Genomic DNA, 22339 nt, shown 5'->3' with positions numbered 1-22339 from the left:
GTCTCCAACAGTCCTTTACATTGCTTGAACTTCTGCCTTCAAAGCTAAAGCCACAATAGTGAAAACTCTGCCCCTCATACATAATTCAAGATACAAAGGAAAAATCCTCAATAATCCCCAGATCTGAGATTTTTTCTCCTCTCTCCTACAACTCTAAATTTCTATTACAGTAGTGCTTTTAGAAGTCTAGCATTGCAGAGGAGAGCAGCCCTTATTCCATTCTACAATCTGTTATTTATAATATTTGTGTAGGAATTTTGGAGAGGAGAGTTTGTTCAAGAGAAATCTGCTAAATCCAATTTTACTTGCTCAAAATTCTGATCTTCAATTGCTGGAGCATTCTCATTGACTGAGATCTTTTTCTCCATATTTCTTCCACTGTTTTCCTGCAAAAAGAAATCAAAATAAATTAAAATGCAACCATAAAATCAAAATAGCATTGCTGGCCTTTAAATCAAATTCAATCAAATTCTATTCAAATAAATAATTGAAAATAAAATATAAGCTCTGTATTGATGCTTGGGATATTTTGATTGGCCAAGGATATTATTAACCAATGGATCTGCAATTAGAAGAGGCTTTGGACAAATGAAAATGAAGAAAATAACTCAGAAAATTGATTTTGTTTTCAAAATTCGGAGCTTGATTTTCTGCCTGATTTTTGACCCAATAAATGATTAAATCTGTTAGTGAAACCTCCTCAGAAATATTCTCCTTGATTTTCTCTTTCCAATGAGCCGTCTTGGGCCTCATTTGGCCAAGTATAACTCAATTTATGAGCCTCCAAAGTTGATGAGTCAAATCTGGCATGAATCTGGAAATTCTGTTGCTGGGCTAAAAAAAATATCAAAATTCTTATTAAAATTAAATCCTAAATTAGAATTCTAATTAATTCTAAATTAATTGTTAATTATAAACTAAACTAATTATTAATAACCTATTTATTAATCTAACTAACTGATATCTAATTAGCGATTTATAAACAAATTTAATCTAATTAAAAACTAATCAATATTAATCTAAATGATATTTAAATTTTAATTAAATTAATTAAATATTAAATAGTATTAATTAATTTAATTAATATAATATATTACATATTACATATTAATATATAAACTAATATTAATATATATTAACCTACACTACTTCTTACTTACTCCTATGGTAAGATACTCACATAAATCATTCCTAAAAATATGAATTAATACGTGAGCCATACGTGAAGGTCAAGGCTTGAAATAAATACCAAGTTTTTTAATAAAACTTTGAATTAATGCATCATGCCCATATGCCTTTCGGGGTTTTCAAAATTTCGGCGATCGGGGATAAGAGGCCATCGGCAATCGGGAGACTTGGGAGGATGGTTAAACTTGCCTTGTATGAAAGCTCCGATGCGATGAGCGATCGGGAGACTTGACTTTTCGCAATCGGAGAGTCGGGGGAGTGCATGGTTTGTCAAACATGTTACAATGTCAAAGTCCCCGATGCGATATCGGCAATCGGCGTCGGGGGTATGAGTCCATCGGGGTTTTTTAAAAACATGTCATTTGAAAGCTCCCAATGTGATTAAAATCTATTTTTTATATTTTTCATATATTAAATTTTAATTTAATTAAATTAACTATATTTTTAAATAATAATTAATTTAATTAATTTAAGATTTAATATTAAAGATTAATTTTTTATTTTGGTTTATTTTATAAATTACAACTATTTTTAATAAAATGAAAAATAAATTATAGCCACTTTGAAATTATGATTTTTCGAGATTAATAATTTATTGGAGTAAATTACTAAAATCCGGTTGCTTCATGATTTGGCTATATGGAAAAATGTTAGTAAAAACTCACTACGGGTTAATATTTAAAATGAATGCATTATTGAACTAATTTATCTACAAAATGCAATATTGTACATTTTATGCATTTTTAACCCAGGCTACATAAATAATCAGACTTTCAAAGGAGTGCCATTTTCAAACCAGTTGACCAAATGAGGTGAAACAAGCGTCAATGGGAAGCTTATAAAAAATCGATTTTAACAAAGCAATCAAAACAAGAATTCAAAGAAAATGTAAAATTAACAAAAGCGTAGGGCAATCAACTAAATAAAAATCCAAAAAGGTGTTTAGCCAAAATTTTTATAGAAAGGGTCTCCATTATTTGAGTTGAGCAAGTCAAAAATGGGGGGTTGTGTTTTTACCACAACAGGACTCTGTACCAATCTAAGTCTTTGGTGAATAAATTGTTCCTATGGAAAAAGTTGTATAACCTGAGGATGAAAGATGGAGACTCAGTGATAGAGCATCTGAACGCCTTTAATAATGTGGTAAGCCAATTGTTATATGTTGATATAAAAATTTAAGGTGAAGATAAGTGCATCAGTTTGTTGTGTTCTCTACCAAATTCGTGGGATACTCTGGTTGTTGCAATAGGTAGCAATGCGACTCCCTTGCGTTTGATGAAATAGTCTAATCCTTGCTGTTGGAGGAGTTGAGACGGAAAAATACAGAGGGCTAGAATGGTGATGCCTTGTATGTATGAGGACAACCCCATAACAGAAACAAAAATAAATCCTCGAGTGGGAGATCTAAATCTAGAGGGAGATCTAAATCTCCAGGAAAACCTGTAAAGGTGTGCTGGAGATGTGAAAAGGAAGGGCAATTCAAAAATGATTATAGATCTAAAGCTCTTAAGAAAGCAAAGGGAATTGATGATGCTCCTTTTGCAGAGGCGAAAACCACCTCAGATGAAAATGGGGATGTGTACTTGGCTTCTTCTTCAAGTACACTTGTAAATCATGAGGCATGGTTGATTGACTCAGGTGCATCCTTTCACTTCACTCCCCACATGGAGTAGTTCTGTGAGTAAGATAAATATGATGGTGGGGATGTCTTCTTAGGGGATGACAGGAAGGCTAGAATCATTAGTCGCGGAAAATTCAAGTTGAAGTTGCAAGGTGGAAGGATTAGAACATTTCCGGGTGTTCTGCATATTCCTGCATTGGCTAGAAATCTGATTTTTGTAAGCAAGTTGGATGATGCAGGTGTAAAAACAGTGTTCGAGAAAGATACATTCAAGATGGTTTGAGGTGCACTAGTATTGATGTAAGGAGTTCGGATTGGAACTTTGTACAAGCTTCAAGGTAGAACTGTTATTGATGGGTGCAACAGTTCTATGGTTCCTAAAAGTGGAGCAAAAAATCTAGTGGTCCCTGGAGAAAAGACCATGCTATAGAATCAAAGGCTTGGACATATTGGAGAGAAGGGCCTTCGAATACTTCATAGTAATGCTATGGTAGAAGGTATGTCTAATTGCTCTCTGGAATTTGATTTCTGTGAAAACTGTGTATATGGGAAACATAATCGAGTGAGTTTTCCCTTTGGTGTTAAGAGGGCGAAACAGATATTAGAGTTTGTTCACAGTGATGTGTTTGGACCTGTGTCGGTTCCATCATTGGGTAAGTATGTGTACTATGTATCATTTATAGATGACTTCTCAAGGAATACATGGATATATTTCCTCAGGAAGAAATTTCATGTCATTGACAAGTTTAAACAATTTAAGGCTCTAGTGGAAAATCAGTCAGAAAAGAAGATAAAGGTATTGAGGACAGATAACGGTGAAGAGTTTTGCAATAAGGAATTTAAAGAGTTCTGTAAGAAGTGTGGTATATCATGACACAAGACTAATCCATACAAATCTCAAAAAAATGGAGTTGCAGAAAGAATTAATAGGACATTTATAGAAAAGGCAAGAAGCATGCTCAGTGGTGCCAGGTTAGGACAAGAATTCTAGGCAGATGGCGTGGAGACTACATGTTACCTGGTCAACATATCACCTTCATCAGCGTTATAGGATAAGACTCCACAAGAGGTATGGACTGGTAAGAAATCCTCTCTTTCACATTTGAGGGTATTTGGATGTGATGCATATGTACATGTTCTAAAGGATAAAAGAACCAAGTTGGATAGTAAATCTGAAAGATGCATTTTTATTGGGTATAAGGATGGTTTAAAAGGTTATAAGCTTTGGAACCCAGAAACAAGGAAGGTTGTGTACATCCACGATGTGGTGTTTAGAGAGGTGAAAGATGTTATTAAACATGAAGTCCTGCCAAAGGAACCTGAGAAGATAGAGTTTGAACTAAAGAAGGAGGAATCAAACTCTACAACAGAAGAGGAATCAAAAGATGAAGAGCCACAAACTCTAGCTGTGAGAAGATCAGTTCGAGAAAGAAGGCAGCCAGAAAGATATAGTCCAACTACTTTTTGTTCAAATTTTTCTTTATCTATTACTGATGATGATCCCAGAACTGTTAGGGAAGTAGTAGATTCAAAGGACGACAAACTCTGGAAAGAGGCCATGGTTGATGAAATGGCATCTTTGCACAAAAATGAGGCTTGGGATTTGGTGGAGTTTTCCAGCTGGAAGGAAACCCATTGGAAGAAAATGGGTGTTTAAGAAGAAGATGAATGTAGAAGGCAATGTGGAGAAATACAAAGCTCGGTTGGTAGCAAGAGGTTATTCCTAGGTGTTGGGAATTGATGTTGGTGATATTTTATCTCTTGTTTCCAAGGTAGCTTCTATTAGATTACTTTTATTTGTTGTTGTTGCTTTTGATTTTGAGGTAGAACAGATGGATGTGAAGACAACATTTATTCACAGGGATCTGGAAGAAGAGATCTACATGAAACAACCTAAAGGCTTTGCAGTGAAGGGTAAGAAAGAACTGGTATGCAGGTTAAAAAAATTTATGTATGGGTTAAAACAGTCACCAAGGATGTGGTATCATAAATTTGATACATATATACGGGGACTTGGCTTCACCAGAAGCAAAGCATATCACTCTGTGTATTTTAAATTAATTGGCGACCGTGTTATTTATTTGGTCTTGTATGTGGTGATATGTTGTTGATTGAAAATAACAAAGAAATTATCCAGGAATTGAAGACCCAATTGTCCTCCAAATTTGACATGAAAGCTCTTGGTGTTGCAAACTATATTTTGAGCATGGAAATTAAATGAGATCGGGCAAAAAGGAAGCTCTGGTTAAACTAGAGGAAGTATGTCGAGACAATATTGCAAAGGTTTAATATGCAGGATAGTGAATCGGTGAAGGTTCATATTCCGTCGGTGTAAAGTTGTCTTATGAACAATGTCCCAAGACACAAGAAGAGGAAGAGGACATTTCATGTGTTCCATACACAAATGAAGTTGGTAGTTTGATGTATGAAATGGTAGGTACTAGACCAGACATTGCACATGCAGTGGGAGTATTAAGCAGGTTTATGTCAAAACTAGGGAAGGAGCATTGGATAACAGTGAAGCGGGTTTTCAAGTATTTGCGTGGCACTAGTGATTATGGTATGTGCTACCAAGGAAGACTAGGATTGGATAGATTTTTGGACATTCGTGGATTTGTTGATGCAAACTGGGCTGGAGATCTGGATCAAAGAAGATCTACAAATGGGAATGTATTTAACTTGTTTGGAGGTGCAGTCAGTTGGATGAGAAAGAGATAGTTTGAAGTGGCACTTTCAACTATAGAGGCAAAATACATTGTAGCCACTCATGCAATAAAGGAAGCAATTTGGTTACAGAGATTGAGTTCAAGTATGGGGTTGGTACAGTGAGCTATAAGGATAAACTATGCTAGCCAAAGTGCAATTTTCTTGGCAAAGAACCCTCCTTAGCATTCAAAGACAAAGCACATTGATGTTCAGTATCACCTTGTGAAGGAAATGGTTGAGGACAAAAAGGTGTTGCTGGTAAAGGTGGACACTTTGAAGAATACTACAGATGCATTGACCAAGTCTATGAGCACTAAGAAGTTCTCTTAGTGTAGAGAAACAATGGGCGTTGCAGTGTTGGACCAATGACTAAGCTCTCTTGTGGCCCCTTGTGGAAAGAAAACAACAAGTGGGAGAATGTTGGGTATGTGTTATATTCTTTTCACAACTATCCCCATGCATGGGGGGGTCACAAAGGGGGCAACAACCTCCCTTTTAGGATACCCTCTATGGGGTCTGAGGCAACGCCCCGGGGAAATTTTTTTGGACCCTATATTAGGTGGGAAGACCTACCTATGGTTTTGTGCGTGGTTTTCACACATGGTTTTGGGTATGATGGTTTTTTGCCCATGGTATTTTGTAGATCTGGTCAAGGGAACTACAATTATGTTCTAATCCAGGGTTAATGGATTGGGGTTTATGGATGCTTCGGCATGTATATATATGTATTGTAACATTGAAAGGAATAAAATGAAAAATAAATCTAGTAGTCCCGATTTTTGGATCCAGGGGAAAATCTCTGTGTATATCTGTTTTATGTTTTATGCTCTCGCTATTGTTTATTTTCTGTTTTTAGAATTTGTATGCAGGTAATTTCTATACGAGGTTAAAACCTACACTATTGAATACTGAAAAAAGATACACTACAATAGTTCAAAACAAAACCTCGATAACCAACACAATGTCACACCTTTTATCTCACTTATAGAATATGAAGAGGAGAGAAATTACAATGAATATGGACACATACAAAATCCTATCAAGTTGGAATTTGTCAAATCATAGCCCTAACCTAATCACCTAGTGCACCATAGTTGCATGGTAAGAGTGCCAATTAAATGTGTCTCCATTGAAAGATGAACTGGAGCATGCAAGCATGCATCCCTTCATTGAGATCTATGTCCTCTACCTAAGACGGGAATCTCTCATGCATAAGTGGTCTAATTTACTAAGGATCTGCTCCCTCTTAGTAAGAATAGATCATGCATGCTAAAAATAACAAAATAAAAACTCTAATAATAGAAAAAATCTATCAAAAACTAAAATTGCTAAATTTGAAACAACATCTAAACTGGAATTAAATTAAGGTGTGATATGTGTGCCCTTATCATGCATGCACCCTCTTCCAAATAATAGCCTATTTCACTATCTCATATGACATGCATGTGCCCTATACCAAGAAATAGTCGGTATCACTATCTCCTTCACTTTCATTCAACCTATCCATCACTAATGTTAGGAAAGGGTGAATGTGCCATATATGTTGTCTTCTTTGCTGCCCTGTCATTGGGAGGATCACTAGCTTAGCAACAGGTAAAAAATCTTAACACACATTAAGCATAGATCATAGAGGTATTAGTAATGTGATGCATGTTTGTTCTAAAGCAAGGTTTCTTGAGAGCGGGAGCGGAAGAGGCAAGCGAGAGTAAAAGCGGGAAGTGGGAGTGGAAGCAGGCGTGATGAGTGACATTTTCCAAAGCTCCCATGTTGGGAGTGATTTTGGGAGTGAATTTTATATAATATGTTTTTTATATATTTTGATGCATATATGTTAACAAAAGATTCTATAATGATGAATTTGTGATAAAAAACAAAAAACAAAAACGTGGATTAAACCATATAACACCATTCATCTAATAGTTATAATCTTCATCAACCATAGGTACAAAAATTGCAAGTTCTCATTGATATAGCATGTAAGGGTGCACATAACTAAAATAACATCAAGTGCAATCCATCTCTTAACTAAAAATACATCAACAAATAGGCTCTTCATGGCCTCTAGCATCCAAAAATATCATGCTACAAGAAATACCTATATATCATCAAAATCATTGTGTGTATTGGGATCTTTGTCATTAATATCACCCACTAAGTATTAACATAAGATAGAAAAAACATAGCATGTCAAGTCAAGATTTTGTTTGAGTGATAGGTACATTTTTAGTAGGGTCATGATAGAGGAGTTTGAAAACCAATGTCACTAACATGAAGGTACATAGATGGTTTGGTTCTCTTGATCACATATGAGTTCCATACCATAGTACATGACAAAATCCAATGGAATCATTGCAATCCCCCAAATATTGAAATCCTGAAAAAATAATAAGTCTCCTGGATTTTGAGTGAGATCTAAAATTCTACTCTCTCCATATGAAATCTAATGAGGTCATACCCACTCTCAAACATCCCGAGTCATTTTATGGTAATGTTGAAAAGTTAAGATAAAAGGATGAAAATAAAAAATAAAGGAAAATGTCACTTTTACTTTAAGAATTTAACATTACCATTAATTGCATGTTAATACTAGGGCCATAGGTTTGAATATTAGGCTACTGTGGACCTAATACTACCATGGTTTTTTCTTTCTCCCTCCCACTCTCGATACTCCTACAATACTCCTGAACCTCTATTTCTCCAGTTCACTTATTTTTTGCCTATGCGTGGCCAATGTATTGCATAAACAATACCTTATAATACACATATTGCCATACAACATATATAAAAACCCTTTACACCCATATTATATGCTCAATACATTATTTCATTTTTTCTTCATCTTTTATGCCTCAATATGAATGCACCTGATATGGTATCGCTTTGCCACTAAGCCCTGTGGATATTGAAACAAAGTCTACTTATAGATTAAGAATCTCCATAGTAAAGTGGGCGTAAATATTTGTATTTAAGAATCTTATTTCATGTTTCTTTAAATGTATATATGTTATATTTTAAAAAAATTACAATTAATAATAATAATAATGATAATTTAAAATAAAGCTATTATTTAGTTAGTTTTTATGTTTTTATTAAATTTTAGCAAATGTATTATGAAATATATGTTTTGATGTTTATTATAAATTGATGTTTATTAACATTTACCACTGATTTAATTCATAGTCGTGGCTATGCTAGTTGATAATATACTTAAAGATAAGACAATGACTAGTTTATAATATACTAAAAAATAAGACAATAATCTTAACAATCAGAAAAGAAAAATTATTAAATAATTGATATAAACTTTCAAATTTGAAAAATTATTAGATTATCCAATTCCTGCATTTTTTTAGTTGACACATTAACACATTTATTCTCCTAAATGGCTTGCTCGTGACTGCTCAGTGCTCCCAAAATCTCTTACAATTATTTGTAATCCATTATCTATCCAAAATAGTGTAATGACAAATTGAAAATTGAAGCTCTTAAAGCTATGACTACCTTTCGCTATGACCTATAGTTTCACAATGGAAATTTGAAGCAAATGTACCATTTGGAATAAAACTGAGAACAAAATCCACAAGTGATACTGGTAAACAAAGGAGAACAAAGCCTTGTCCCTGAAAAACAAAAAAGAGCACGCTTTCTTTGGGGAAAAAAAATTACAGTACTGAGAAAGATTTTGAATAAATTGACACATCATTCATAAAATTACCCTTATAAACAAAATCGTGAATACACCCTAAAAACTTAAAATATGAAAAGAAGTTCAGACTTTTCTGTTGATCCGTTCTCCTTTTTGGTAGATTGAGGCGCATGTTGTAAACTTATTATATGATATGGTGATGGATGTAATATTTTCGGATCAATGTCCATCCACAAATGAATTATAGTTCCTGGGTAGTCTAGTTGGTTAGAATATTTGGCTTTCTCAAGAGAATTAGAATTAGGTTTAATCATGTGTAATTGAATTTTATTTTTTGATATTAAAGGGTTACTAAGTGATTTATAAGGTGTAGACTTTCTAATTCCATATTTCTTCCTCTTTTTCTCTTTCTCTCTCTTCCTCTCTCCCCCTCTCTCTCTCCTCCCGGTCACTCTTTCTCTCTCTGCCTTCCAGCTATGTCACTGTCTCCCTCCCTCTCTCCTTCCCTCCCCCCTCTCTCTCGCTCCCCTCCATCCATATGATTAATAATTGTCACTCTATGTAATCAATGATATATGTAAGGTCTAATATAATTTATATTTTAATATTGTATTGTGAAATGAGTAATGGTTCTTGGACATATGGTATTGATAAGCCATGGTATTAGTTCATGGTATTGTAACAAAACCTATTTACAAGTTAATTGCACTAAGAGGCGTTAGATGTCTCCATCCATATGATTAATAATTGCCACTCTATGTAATCAATAATATATTTAAGGTCTAATATAATTTATATTTTAATATTGTATTGTGAAATGAGTAATGGTTCTTGGGCATGTGGTATTGATAAGCCATGGTATTAGCCCATGGTATTGTAACAAAACCTATTTACAAGTTAATTGCACTAGGAGGCATTAGATGTCTCCATCCATATGATTAATAATTGCCACTCTATGTAATCAATGATATATGTAAGGTCTAATATAATTTATATTTTAATATTGTATTGTGAAATGAGCAATGGTTCTTGGGCATGTGGTATTGATAAGCCATGGTATTAGTTCATGGTATTGTAACAAAACCTATTTACAAGTTAATTGCACTAAGAGGCGTTAGATGTCTCCATCCATATGATTAATAATTGCCACTCTATGTAATCAATGATATATGTAAGGTCTAATATAATTTATATTTTAATATTGTATTGTGAAATGAGTAATGGTTATTTGCCATGTGGTATTGATAAGCCATGGTATTAGCCCATGGTATCGTAACAAAACCTATTTACAAGTTAATTGCACTAAGAGGCGTTAGATGTTAGAAGTTAGATAAATATTTTTTAAATTCATTTTTTTTATATTATAATTTTGTTTTTATTAATAAATTTACGAACAATATTTTAGATAAAAGAAATGGTAATATACATATCATATTAAAATATAACATATATATGATGGATGTATACATGTTAGATGTTAGATAAATATTTTTTAAATTCAACTTTTTTTATTATATATATTTTTTATTAATAAATTTATGAGCAATATTTTAGATAAAAGAAAATTATAATATACATATCACATTAAAATATAACAATTCAATTTTTTTATACTATAATTTTGTTTTATGTAATCTAACTTATAGACGAAAACAGAATCACAAAAAACAGTTTTAAGAAAGAATGTGATATTTTGTTGCTTAAAATGCATTTTTGAATGCATAAATGAATTCAGCACTCTGAAAACCCTCTTTGGGAAAATAGAATTCTACAAATTAAAGAACTTAAACTAATTTTTTAAAAATTCCTATCTGATTTTGGTTAAAATTAACCAGAAATGAAAAGGTCATTTCATTTATAAGTTAGACTAAGCCTATAAATAATACTTATAAATAACCTTCATTTTACTATATACATTAAAATAATAATTCCCTTAGATAATAAACCAAAAACTATTGTACACCTCTAAAATCATCTCTTTTTTTCCCAAATTAAATTCCCAAAATCTTTGTACACCATTAAAAGTATCCAATTACTCAATTCTTTTTTTGATCAAGTGAGAGTGGTAATTTTCATTAATCTAAACAAAATACATATTGTACACTGCTTTGACAAAGTCGAGCACGGCAGTATCAGTTCTGAAAAACTACAACAGACAACTGGGATATCAGAATCCCGAACCTAATTCCAAAGAGTGAAAAGAGTGCAAAGAATACAAAATGACACTCAATAATTGTTTGCCCTCAGGGTGTTGCTTTGTAAATCCAACGAACTGAGACTTGCTTAACGAACTAGAAGGAGAAGATGAGAGAATCCCCTCTCCAACCACAGAAAACCAGAAGCCCATGAAGGCGGGCCCAAATATCCGAAGGCCCGTAACATAACCCATGCACATCATTAACCTTCGAATATCTTTCAAACTTGAAGACCGTTCGATTCCGCCCTCTATGATCCAACGTCCATGAATGATTTCGGGACGAAACCTTGTTCGTATTATATTCCTACATATGGACCTGAAGATAATTATAAGCCACCACACTAAACAATTTCGGTTCCGATTGAAGAATTAACATTTGATCAAATTCTCCGCCCGAAATCCATAAGATGGGGGAGCTATAAAGCAATGACTCCAACTTGCTCACGCATTAGCCTGACTTATGGACCCGAAGTATTACTAAGCCACCATACAATAAAATTTCGGGTCCGAAATGAGAGTTAACTATCGTGTTGTTTACCTCCCGAAATCCATGGGATGAAATAAATACTTGTCGATCTCGTCGACATGCACACTCTTTACAGTTTCTTCCAGACCCGAAGAGTAAATAGGTTTCGCTCTATAATCTTTCGGGTCCATTTGAAAAGGTATCCTATGTGCATAATTTTGCCCGAAATGTACAATTTTGCCGCCTACCAACTTGCCTGCATTCTATCACTTGCTCCTTCCCTAGGCTTGGTCCACTACCTACTGATTCCATTGGTCTTCTCTCTTCTTATTTCTCATAACTTGAAAGTGCTCCCTATCTTCGATGGCTTGATTTTGATAGTCTTCACGCAATTTCCCTGCTGGCATCATCATCCAGTCATATCTTCGGTTGTTTATTGAATAGAGTAATCCTTCATTCGCAAGACGATTAGCTAATTTGTTAGCTATTCTTCGCACATGAACAAAATTGAGGGTTATCAGTGTTCTTAGGTGTGATTGTATGCATTGGTAGACCTGAAGTAACCTCCAGTGTTTCGACACTCTTTCTGGTGCTGTACCATTGCATATCTTCTTAATTGAATTAATTATCAATTCAGAGTCAGCCTCAATGATGGCATTATGTAATTTGTTTCCATCATGATTTCTAAGCATTGCTTTAAGGCCATGAGCTCCGCCATATTTTTATTTGCTTTCCCCAAATGACTATGAAAGATAATTTTTATGTTACCCTGCTCATCTCTTATGACTCCGCCATAACCAGCTGCCCCAGGATTTCCTTTAGAGGCACCATCTATATTAAATTCCAAAAAACCAGAGGGAGGAGGTTGCTAGAAATCCTTCTCCATTATTGTATGCCTTACAGTCTTGCTTATTCCCTGGGGGAAAGATAGTTGTAGACCCAAATGTAGTAGTATTTGTGCATCCTGGCCTTGAGGTGGGTTCTCTGGGGGTTTTTTGTGAGCGTTCCCACAATCTCTTTGAGATGTCTAATGATATTAGTTATGATGCTCTGGGATGAGCCAATTTTGTTCTTGAAAATCCTATTGTTGCGCTCTTTCCAGAAATTCCAGATTAAAAAGCCTGGAACCAGAGCACAAGATTTGTTGATTATTTCATTATTTGAGAAGTTTTTCCTCCAATTCTTCAAAGTGTCAGTGATACTGAAGTTGTCCTTATCCATTTGTTTGAAGATTGAAGCCACCCAATTCCACAAAGAAGAGGTGAATTGGTAGAGGTTGAGTAGGTGATCCATAGTTTCTTCTTGTGATTAACATAAATGGCCTCTAGATGGACCGACTACACCTCTTTTCCGAAGGTTTTCCCAAGTCAGGATTTTTTTATGTTGCACCAACCACATGAACAATTTGATTTTCATCCAATGCGGGCTCTGCCATAGTTCCTTCCATACCTTATCAGGGTTAGGAAAGTCAAGCCCAAGAGTCACTCTCTTGGCTTCTTTGAGGTTGAAGTTGCCTTCGTTGTTTCTTCCCCATCTCAGTTGGTCAAATAATGTTGATGTCAAAATCTTTCTTTGTTTCAGTATCTCAGCAAGAGCATCAGCCTGGGCCTTCAAAGGGGTCTCTTCACTGTATACCAAATCCTTCCATGTTCTCCATTTACCTTTGTTCCTCCCCTGATCCCAGAAATCACTTAGCCTTAGTAGACCTTTACTATCAGTGTCATTCTTGAGATCATCTAGTTCTTCTATTATCAGGTTAAGTTCCTGCTGCCAGTTGTCCTCCCAAAACCAAGCTAGGTTACCATCTCTGACCTCCCAGAAACTATGCTTATGTACAATTGCTCTATTTTCCCAGGCATTGTTCCAGATGTGGAAACCCTTGATGAGTCCAGACATTCGAATGTGATCTCTTTCTTGCCAATTATTTGCATACTTCTATTTCCAGATCTTGGCCCACGGGGTTACCGATTCCTTTAGCCATCTCCACCATAGTTTCGTACCTAAAACTTTGCTTAGGGTTTCAGGGTCATGAATTCCCAGACCTCCCTGGGTCTTAGGTTTACATATCTTATCCCATGCAACCAAAGGCCATTTCTTTTTCTCTTCCCCTTTTCCCCAGAGAAAGTCCCTTTGGATATTCCAGATGAGTTGCAAAACTCCTTTAGGAGTAGGAAGAGCTGATAACATGAAGATGGGAACAGTTTGTAGGACAACTTTTGTTAGCACTAGCCTTCCTGCTACATTCAAAGATCTGCTTGTCCATCTCCTGACTTTGTCCTGGAGTTTATTGATTACTGGTTCCCAAACTTCCTTGCTCAGAGGTTTGTCCATTAGAGGTATTCCCAGATATTTGGAGGGTAGCTGTTCTCTTTGGAAGCCAAGAATTCTGGTGAGGTTTCTCTGAATAGCAATGTCAGTATTAAAAAAGAAAATCTTGGATTTGGCAAGGCTTACCTCTGTTCCAGCAGCTATGGCAAAGTCATTCAGGATTTGTTTGAAAGCTTTAGCTTCCTTGACCGTGGGTATACCATGTAGCATAGTGTCATCCACAAATTGTTGATGAATCAAGACATCTCCATTCAGGGTGAGCTTGAGACCCTAGACTTTGCCTTCTACCTTGGCTGATTTGATCGCATTTCCTAAACCTTCCATCATGAGAATAAATAGGAAGGGGTCCAATATAAAATTCATGATTTATATTATTCAAATTCCCAACTTACCTTCTCAAATTGAATCTTAGGTAGGATATGGTCCTCTCCAACTCATTATCAATATATATATATATATATATATATATATATATATTCATCTCACATTCCCCAATGTACTCTCACACTTACTTGGGAGAAGACATAGTGTTGTCCATTTAATTATCAATATATATATATATATATATATCACACTCTTAAATGTACTTTCAGATTTACTGGGGAGAAGACATGGTCCTCTCCCATTAATTTCCCAATTTTATATTCATGTCACATTTCCAAATGTACTCCCAGCTTTACTTGGGAGAAGAGAAGTCAACTATAAGGATGGATGAGAAGTTAATGACATTAATGAGGGATGGTTGAGATGGAGAAGGGAGGGAGGGTATAAAAGGGAAAGGGGAAGGGAGAAAAGGGGATGTTGGGTCTTGCTTATGATTGTGGGGTTGGTTGTGATTTTAGGATTTGTTGTGTTTTTGGATAACATGTGGAGGTTTCTTGGGTTGTTGAGAGGAGGGAAATATTGTTCATCTTGGTCTGGATTATTCATCTTAGACACACACACTACATCTGGTTGGACTTGGGCTCGGAGGGCTAGGGAACCTGTGGAGGTTTCCTGGACTAGGGATTATTCCTAGTTGGCTGGGAGGTAAATCTAGTTGGGTCCGTCAAGAGGTGCATTCAGCAAGAGCAGCCAGACAAGGGCATCTCCACCAGCCACCGGTACAGGTATTCCTCCATAGATTACTCTTGTAAATTTTATTATAATTAAATATTCACCTTAAGTTATGTTGATTAGAATGTAAATGGTAAAATTTTATTTGTTTAAAAGTCTTGTAAGTAAGTAAACTATTGCCTCTTATTGCATTTAATTTCTTCAGAAATTAGACCCTAGGATAGGGCTCTTACACATGGTATCAGAGCCTTGGTTCAAAATCTGGACCTTGAAGCCTACCTACTAGAGATTTTTCAAATCTAGTTGAATCTTTGAAGACCAAGACATTACTAACCTGAAGTTGCAAAGAAACATAAGTCGATCTGTCCTTGGGAGCTATCAGGCTCATAGGATGCCTGTGCTTCAGAACCTGGAATAGCATGCTTGTTAGAGTTTGGAATGTTACTGTTGCCTTCATTATTTTCTGCAGGATTTTGGAGAACCTCAAAACTATCATTACGGGCAGCCAGTTTCTTCCTTTTGCTTCTCATTTTACCTACAGATGCAATCTGACAAGAACCTTGTAACGATGATTTAATTCCTGTAGATGTGGACAACATCAACTGCTCAGACATTTCCTTTGAATCGAATTGTCTAGATGAAAGATCACCACTCTTTACCTGGTCTAAACTACCACTCTTGTCTGCATTGTATTCAGTCTTAACTGTCTCAATTTCACCGTGTACACAATGCAAACTACTGTCCAAATTAACCTTACAATCTTGGGAAACATGCCCATCAGTGCCCATGTGTGTCTCAGCCATCTGTGTTTTTCTCATTTTGAAATCTCCTTGTTCAAGATAATCCCCCTCTACCTTACAAGTGACTCTATTCTCAAGCAAACTCGGTTTTGAAATCTTGCCTGCCGTCACATGCAAGCTTGGCTCTATATCCAGTTTTCTCTTTGACAAAACAGAAATATCCTCAAAAGAAGTCATCCCAACAGAGGCTCCGCAAAAAGGGTCCTCTGGCTTTGGATCTGGTAAACTAGAAAAATGCGTGGGGTCCTCCACAGCAGTGTCTAAGATTCTGTCCTCGAAAATTTGAACCTTCATTTTACTATCAATGACTGCTTCTTCCATTTGCATTTTCTTTTCCTAGACAAACTTCTATCTACAGCCAACTTTACTGTAATTTTGGGCTCGATACATAGCTGCTTATCACAGGTTTCTTTTGTGCATATTTTGGACTTAGATTTACTGTCTAAATCTGTTGTTGATTTCCTAGGACATCCTCGAGATCCACTGATTTCACTGCGTCCTATATGATTACTTAAGAAAGCAGGTTGCTGTGAAATGCTTTGACCTACTAAATATGGATGAACTTGGTTAACCATCCAAACCCTCCCACACCACTTTCCTGCAACTGTTATTTTCTTCTATTTGCTTGCTTTCTTTTTAGAATCCCCAATGCCCATTCAGACATAGGAGGAACGTGAGTTTATAAGTTGCCACTTAAGATTTGAAATATTTGAACCACCAAAAGCACTAGAAGAAGAAGCATTGTGAAAGGATTCACTACGAAATAGTGCATCCAAAACTTTATTGTAAGGCATTTTCTTACTATAAAGGGGTGATCTGCTAAGTTTTACACTATATCACAAACTCACACCAAGTTGTGCAGTCCAGTCTCTGCCCAATTCTGCATCATCTTGTTCCTCAATAGCCACTCGAATCATTTCCAGATCATCTTCTGCTGCATTTCTAAGTGGAGTCTCTTTCCATGAATAATCAACACCAATTTCTTTTGCAAGCAATCTTGCTCTCTTTTCTATTTTTGGATAGTCTGCATGGCATAGAATCAGCAAATGTGCACCTCCCAGAGCTTGCAGTTGCTCCTCTACCTGAAGAGCATGTTCCAGGAAAAATACATGTGGTCTCATGAAGCCTTTGCAAGGTTTCCACAGTGAAGATGTTCTTCCCTTCCCCGTTGATGTAACAGGAATATTTGTTTGAAAACCATGTCCTGCCCCAGACCGTATCATATTGCCCTCTGCTATTTTAGAAGTGTGTTTATTATGATGAACATCTATATGTGAAGAATTAGTCATGACAGGCATAGAAACAATGTCTAAATTTTCTCTAATGTTCTCATCCACATCATTTTCTAAAGGGACTTTCTTGGCTGCATGTTGGTCATAACTAGATGGCTTTTCATAATAGCTTGTAGAGAGATCTCCACCACTTTTTTTCAAAAACAGAGCACACCTCAAGACACCCAGTGATGCATTTAGATACCGTGCCAGAATCTAATATAGAAATATTTCTCTCTACTGTGGAAACTGTCAAGTTCTTGGACTCCTTTATAGAGGAAAATGTTACACTAGGAATGCCTTCATCAGTCTCAGAAATATCTTCAGCAGTCACTCCAAATTCAATTTTTCCATCACCAGACTGATTACTGGGTAATGCTTCACTCCCAGGAGTCTCTTTGACTGAAGTCTTACAGAGTGGAGTTAGAATTGACTGCTCTATCAAGTTACTGGATTCTGGTGAAAATAATTCATGGCCAATGACATGGAGACCCTCATGAATGTCTGTTACAGATTCAGAAACAGATACCCTTCTTTTTGGAGAAAGGCTCGAAGACAGTGGAGACCCTTTCTTGAAACTTGTACTCTACTTCACAATGTCACAAAAAGAATCATTCTACCCAGCATGTATAGATGATACCTTATCTGAAGAAAAATGCACCCTTCTTACAATTTCTTTGTCAGTCCCTTCCACAAAAATTTTACTAGCTGAACCAGGTGAAGAAAGGTGAGAGTTTTCTTTTAGAATACCACTCTTTGAATGATAGTTCCCAGCCAAAGGCATAATTTCAGCAATGTCAACATTATCTAATGCAACATCTTGTTCTTCATGAGCAGGATGGCATTTACCATTTTTGACAATATCATCTAGTTCATCAGAATCTGATGCATCATTGTAAGTGGCTGCCAAAAGATCCAGTGCCGATAGCACTTTTACTGAAGGAATAGGGACTGACAATGCATTAGCCACAGATCTGTTCATGAATTTTGTTGAACTCTGAGAAGCCTCATTTTGATTGTCAGTGTTGGAGAAATCATTAGGGTATTTGTGGAGCAATTCTTTGTTCAACGTCGCATCCCTAACAATCCATCTATTATTATGAGCTGCATGAGAACTTGTGCTTCTATGAGATAAACTAGCAGATGAAGAAAATTGAGAGCTTGAATGATTCTGGAAATCATACTCTCCTTTGCTATTGATAACATTTTCAGAACAAGAAACTGCACCATTACCTTCAGCCATGGGTTCCAATATTGCCTTGCATTTCTCCAGCGATTTTTCACTGCAGATTTTCAAAGCCGGTGCATATTTGAGCTTTAGCTGAGTTGAATGATTTGTGACATTGAATATGGGCCTTTGAATTGCTGAAACATTATCCATTTCTGTAACTTTTGTTGACTGATCTGCAGCAAATTCAGACCTACTGTACTGAATTTTTCTTTTGCTAAAATCTCCTTTACCATCTTTGGTTGAGGGTTCTAAACTTGTGCTCTGGTTGGCAGTAAATGCAACTCCAAAAGAGGCAACATCTTGTCTTGTACAACCTACAGCAGATACTCCATAATGTTCATCAACAAATTTATAATCGGAAGGCAAGAGATTTTTTGCAGCTTCCTCAGAAAGTTATATTATTGCCATACATGGGAAGCCCAAAACTCCACAAGCAACACATGCCAACGTGCCTGAATCAAGATGCATGGAATCATCAGATGGGGAGTCACTATCCAGAGACTGACCTCCCCTAATATTTTCCTGGAAACAAACATCTGTAAACCTATCACTACTGAAGTCAGGATGTTTTCCCTGTTGGCAATGGTCACCTAAAAAAAAATTGCCACTTCTGATTGGATCAGATACGAAATTCTCATTTGTCTCCAGGATATTCGGTGCACATAGACCTTTTTTTTACCCACCATTATACTGCCATTTGTTGAAGAGTTAATTGGAAATGCTTCTAAGCAGCTTCCTCCAAATGCAAAACCACATTTTGCATGAGTTATAGTGGAAAACATTGACAATTACTTGAAATATGAGCAGAATCCCAGAGAACTACATAGCAAGTGGATTCCTTTTCAAGGAGAACTGAAAGCAGGCGATTATTATCAATCATAGAATTTACAAAATGTTGCTTGACAACTATTTCCCCTTCACCTCTCTTCTTGTCTTTTAACCTAGAACTTCGAGGCTCATTGGCTAAGCTTGCAGGTATCCTTGAAGGGAAAGACAGAGCAATCATATACAACAACTGCTAATGAGACAGCATAGGAAGATAGTTCATGGCAGCCCTGCGAACAACAACTTCTTTAGCCACCTTAAGCCAAGATGGAGTTGCAAAATTGGCTGCCTCTCCACAATTAAAACCATGGCTAAATCCTAAATGATATGCCCTTGGAAAGGTGACAACAAATTCCCCTGGATTCTGCACCAACCTGCAACAAGGAATCCCTGCCTGAAGCAGTAGTTCTGGGGACATCAGAGTTGTCTTCTCACCCAAAATTGCAAACGCAACTGACCAATTCAAGAGGACTAGTATGCTCCCCATAACCCTGAACACGTATAACTTCCTCTAATGATAATGCTGCATCTCCCAGAACAGCATACCAGGTCTTAGGAGAGCCCGTGTGTAAGTAGTTTAAGTTGTGCAGTTCATGGTCCTCGACATGCCAAGCAAACCAACTGAACAACATACCAATGTAAACCATAGGAGAAGTTACCCCAGGTACCTCATCAGGCATGTTACAGATCAAAGAACCGGGTGAGCGTGCAACAATTCTCATATTCCAAGCACTATTTGAGAGTTTCCATCCAGCACCCCCTACTTCCCTGTCAGTATTTTCATCCAAACGTTTGGACCTTGTCGTCATTCTGTCTGCCTGATGGTCATACATCTTGGCTGATGTTGTCTTGACAGGCATGAGACCTTCTGTATTATCAGTATCCATACCTATTTCAGGAGATCCGGTCCTGCAAATATAAGTATCCTCTGTACCATCATCATTCAAGGCAAAGGTATTTTGAGAATCTGTGTTATTATTGTCCTTGGGATTTGTTTCTTGCATGGTCCAATGGATTTCATCTTTATTTGGATTATTAAAAGCAGCCTGCAGCTCTCTCTCCATTTTTCCCTTCCTTCCATGGGTAGGAGATGGAAAAGTAAAAATTTCGTTGGGTTCACCAAAAGCAGTACCAGGGATGTCATTGGCATACTCCACCGAAATGGGCCTATCTGAAGCTGCCTTCCAAAACATTGTCTCAATTGCTAAAGGAGAAACTTCCTTGGCTGTGCCAAGACGAGACCGGTAAAATGTCCTCGCCTTGGCTTCGAATTGTTCAAGGGTGTAGCTTTCCCCACTTTGCCACACCAGTTTCTGCACAATATATTGCATGGGTCCTCTTAACTTCCTCGGATTCCACCCTATTTGCTGATGACGAGTCGTGAATTTCGCCTTACCATCCCCATCAACCCCACTGTTCACCTGATAATTCTCATATTTATTATTACCCAGCTGAGAAGCAGGGCAAGTCGTTGGCATGGTGTTCGTGCTGTGAGAAACAGCGAAGGAAGAAGAGCCGTGGACGCTAGCTAGAGCAGTATCCTGCGACTCTACTAAAGATCTGTTAATGTTCGACATAACAAGTTTCTTTGGAGGCTTAGGCAGAGGAGGCACAATCTTGCATATACCATATTGACTTGCTTCACTCTTGATCTTTGAAATGTAACCAATTGGGTCTGCGAACTCAGCTTCTGTGGGATGATACTCTGGAGCTAAGGGCAACCCCTTCAGCCAAGGGGCTATTTCCCCCTCTCCCATCCTAAAACCGAGTAAACAGCAACTTTATATGAAGAAGCGAACCAACTAACTCAAAAGTAACCTCAACAGCCTCAATAGATCCTTGAAAACCAAAATGAACCACGAATACACAGTGCACCTCCTATTTTAGTCTGCATTACTCGTCATTAATTATTCATTGCTTTTATATCGAACACCCTACAGGAGAACTGAAAACGAAAAATTACACAAGCTGAAATAGGGGAAGCGAGAGTGTTAGGCCATCCTGAAAACTAAATGAAAAAGGTCACGCTAATGTTGTATCAGTCGACTTGATTTTGTGTTTTTATTTTCTGGGTCAATCAGATGGAACCCGAAAAGAAGAAAAAAAATATGCGCGAGTGAATTAAAAGGGACTGATATCATAATGAAAAGGGCCTTACTAGGTAATACTTGAAACCTGCAAATCTTTACAAACAATTAAGAGATCAATCCGAAGGCTGCCACAACCACTACAAAACTTCCGTTGGCTTCAGAAAGCATCCTTCCATTCCCAAAAAAAAATTAAAAAATAAAAACAGAGAAAAAATTCCAAAGAACAAAACATCTAGAAGAAAACCACTTGATCGAACTACCGTTTCCTTTTTCTATTTATATCATGAAACACAAATTACTCTGAATAGGTCAGTTTCACCCTGGACGTAGACTACGTTTCTAAATCTACCCAATGCAAGGAGCTTCTTAGAAATACAGTTTGAAGGATAAATATTGCACTTCCCCTCCATCTTGATTTATAAGCATTTTGAACTCAACCTCGAACTTTGATAGTCTTAGGACATGTACTTTTGATCTCAGGTTTCTAGGCATTTTGATTAAGCCATCAACATTGGTAGAGTTAGAGATAATTAGGCCAAGCTTGTGCTTGCTTTTGAATTTGTACCTTTTTAGGTCTTATTTGTTCGAGAGTATCCTTCAAATGGATAGCACATAAAGAGCTACTATGGCACCTTTGTTAATGTGCTCTAGGCCACTTAATTCCACCTCTTGTTCAATAGGGTTACACAACTTTGAATTCTATGTCTCACACAATGAATAACAATAAAAACCTCTTAATTATTTCATTGAATAACAATACTAATACATTGTGTTGTTTTGAAATGCATGATTGGTAGGGTTGTCTCAATGATCCCAAATAAGGCGAAAATGAAAGAAACAACTTCAATTACTTAATCCAAAGTAAAGGAAGGCACCACCATTATATACTCTAGTACTTCCAACAAGATAACCTT

The 22339-nt window shown here is 36.5% G+C and overlaps 1 pseudogene; it reads right to left on the bottom strand.

The window, feature by feature from the left end:
- Positions 1 to 16298: 16298 nt before the first annotated feature.
- LOC149204088 (lysine-specific demethylase JMJ705-like) lies at positions 16299 to 21528 on the bottom strand (annotated as a pseudogene).
- Between the last annotated feature and the right edge of the window lie 811 nt (positions 21529 to 22339).

This window comes from Pinus tabuliformis, chromosome 1_2 (genome assembly GCF_031772625.1).
Source record: "Pinus tabuliformis cultivar Carrire ecotype Pingquan chromosome 1_2, CPIR1, whole genome shotgun sequence".
NCBI classification, from domain to species: Eukaryota; Viridiplantae; Streptophyta; class Pinopsida; order Pinales; family Pinaceae; genus Pinus; species Pinus tabuliformis.
This window is presented reverse-complemented; position numbering and strand designations above follow the sequence as displayed.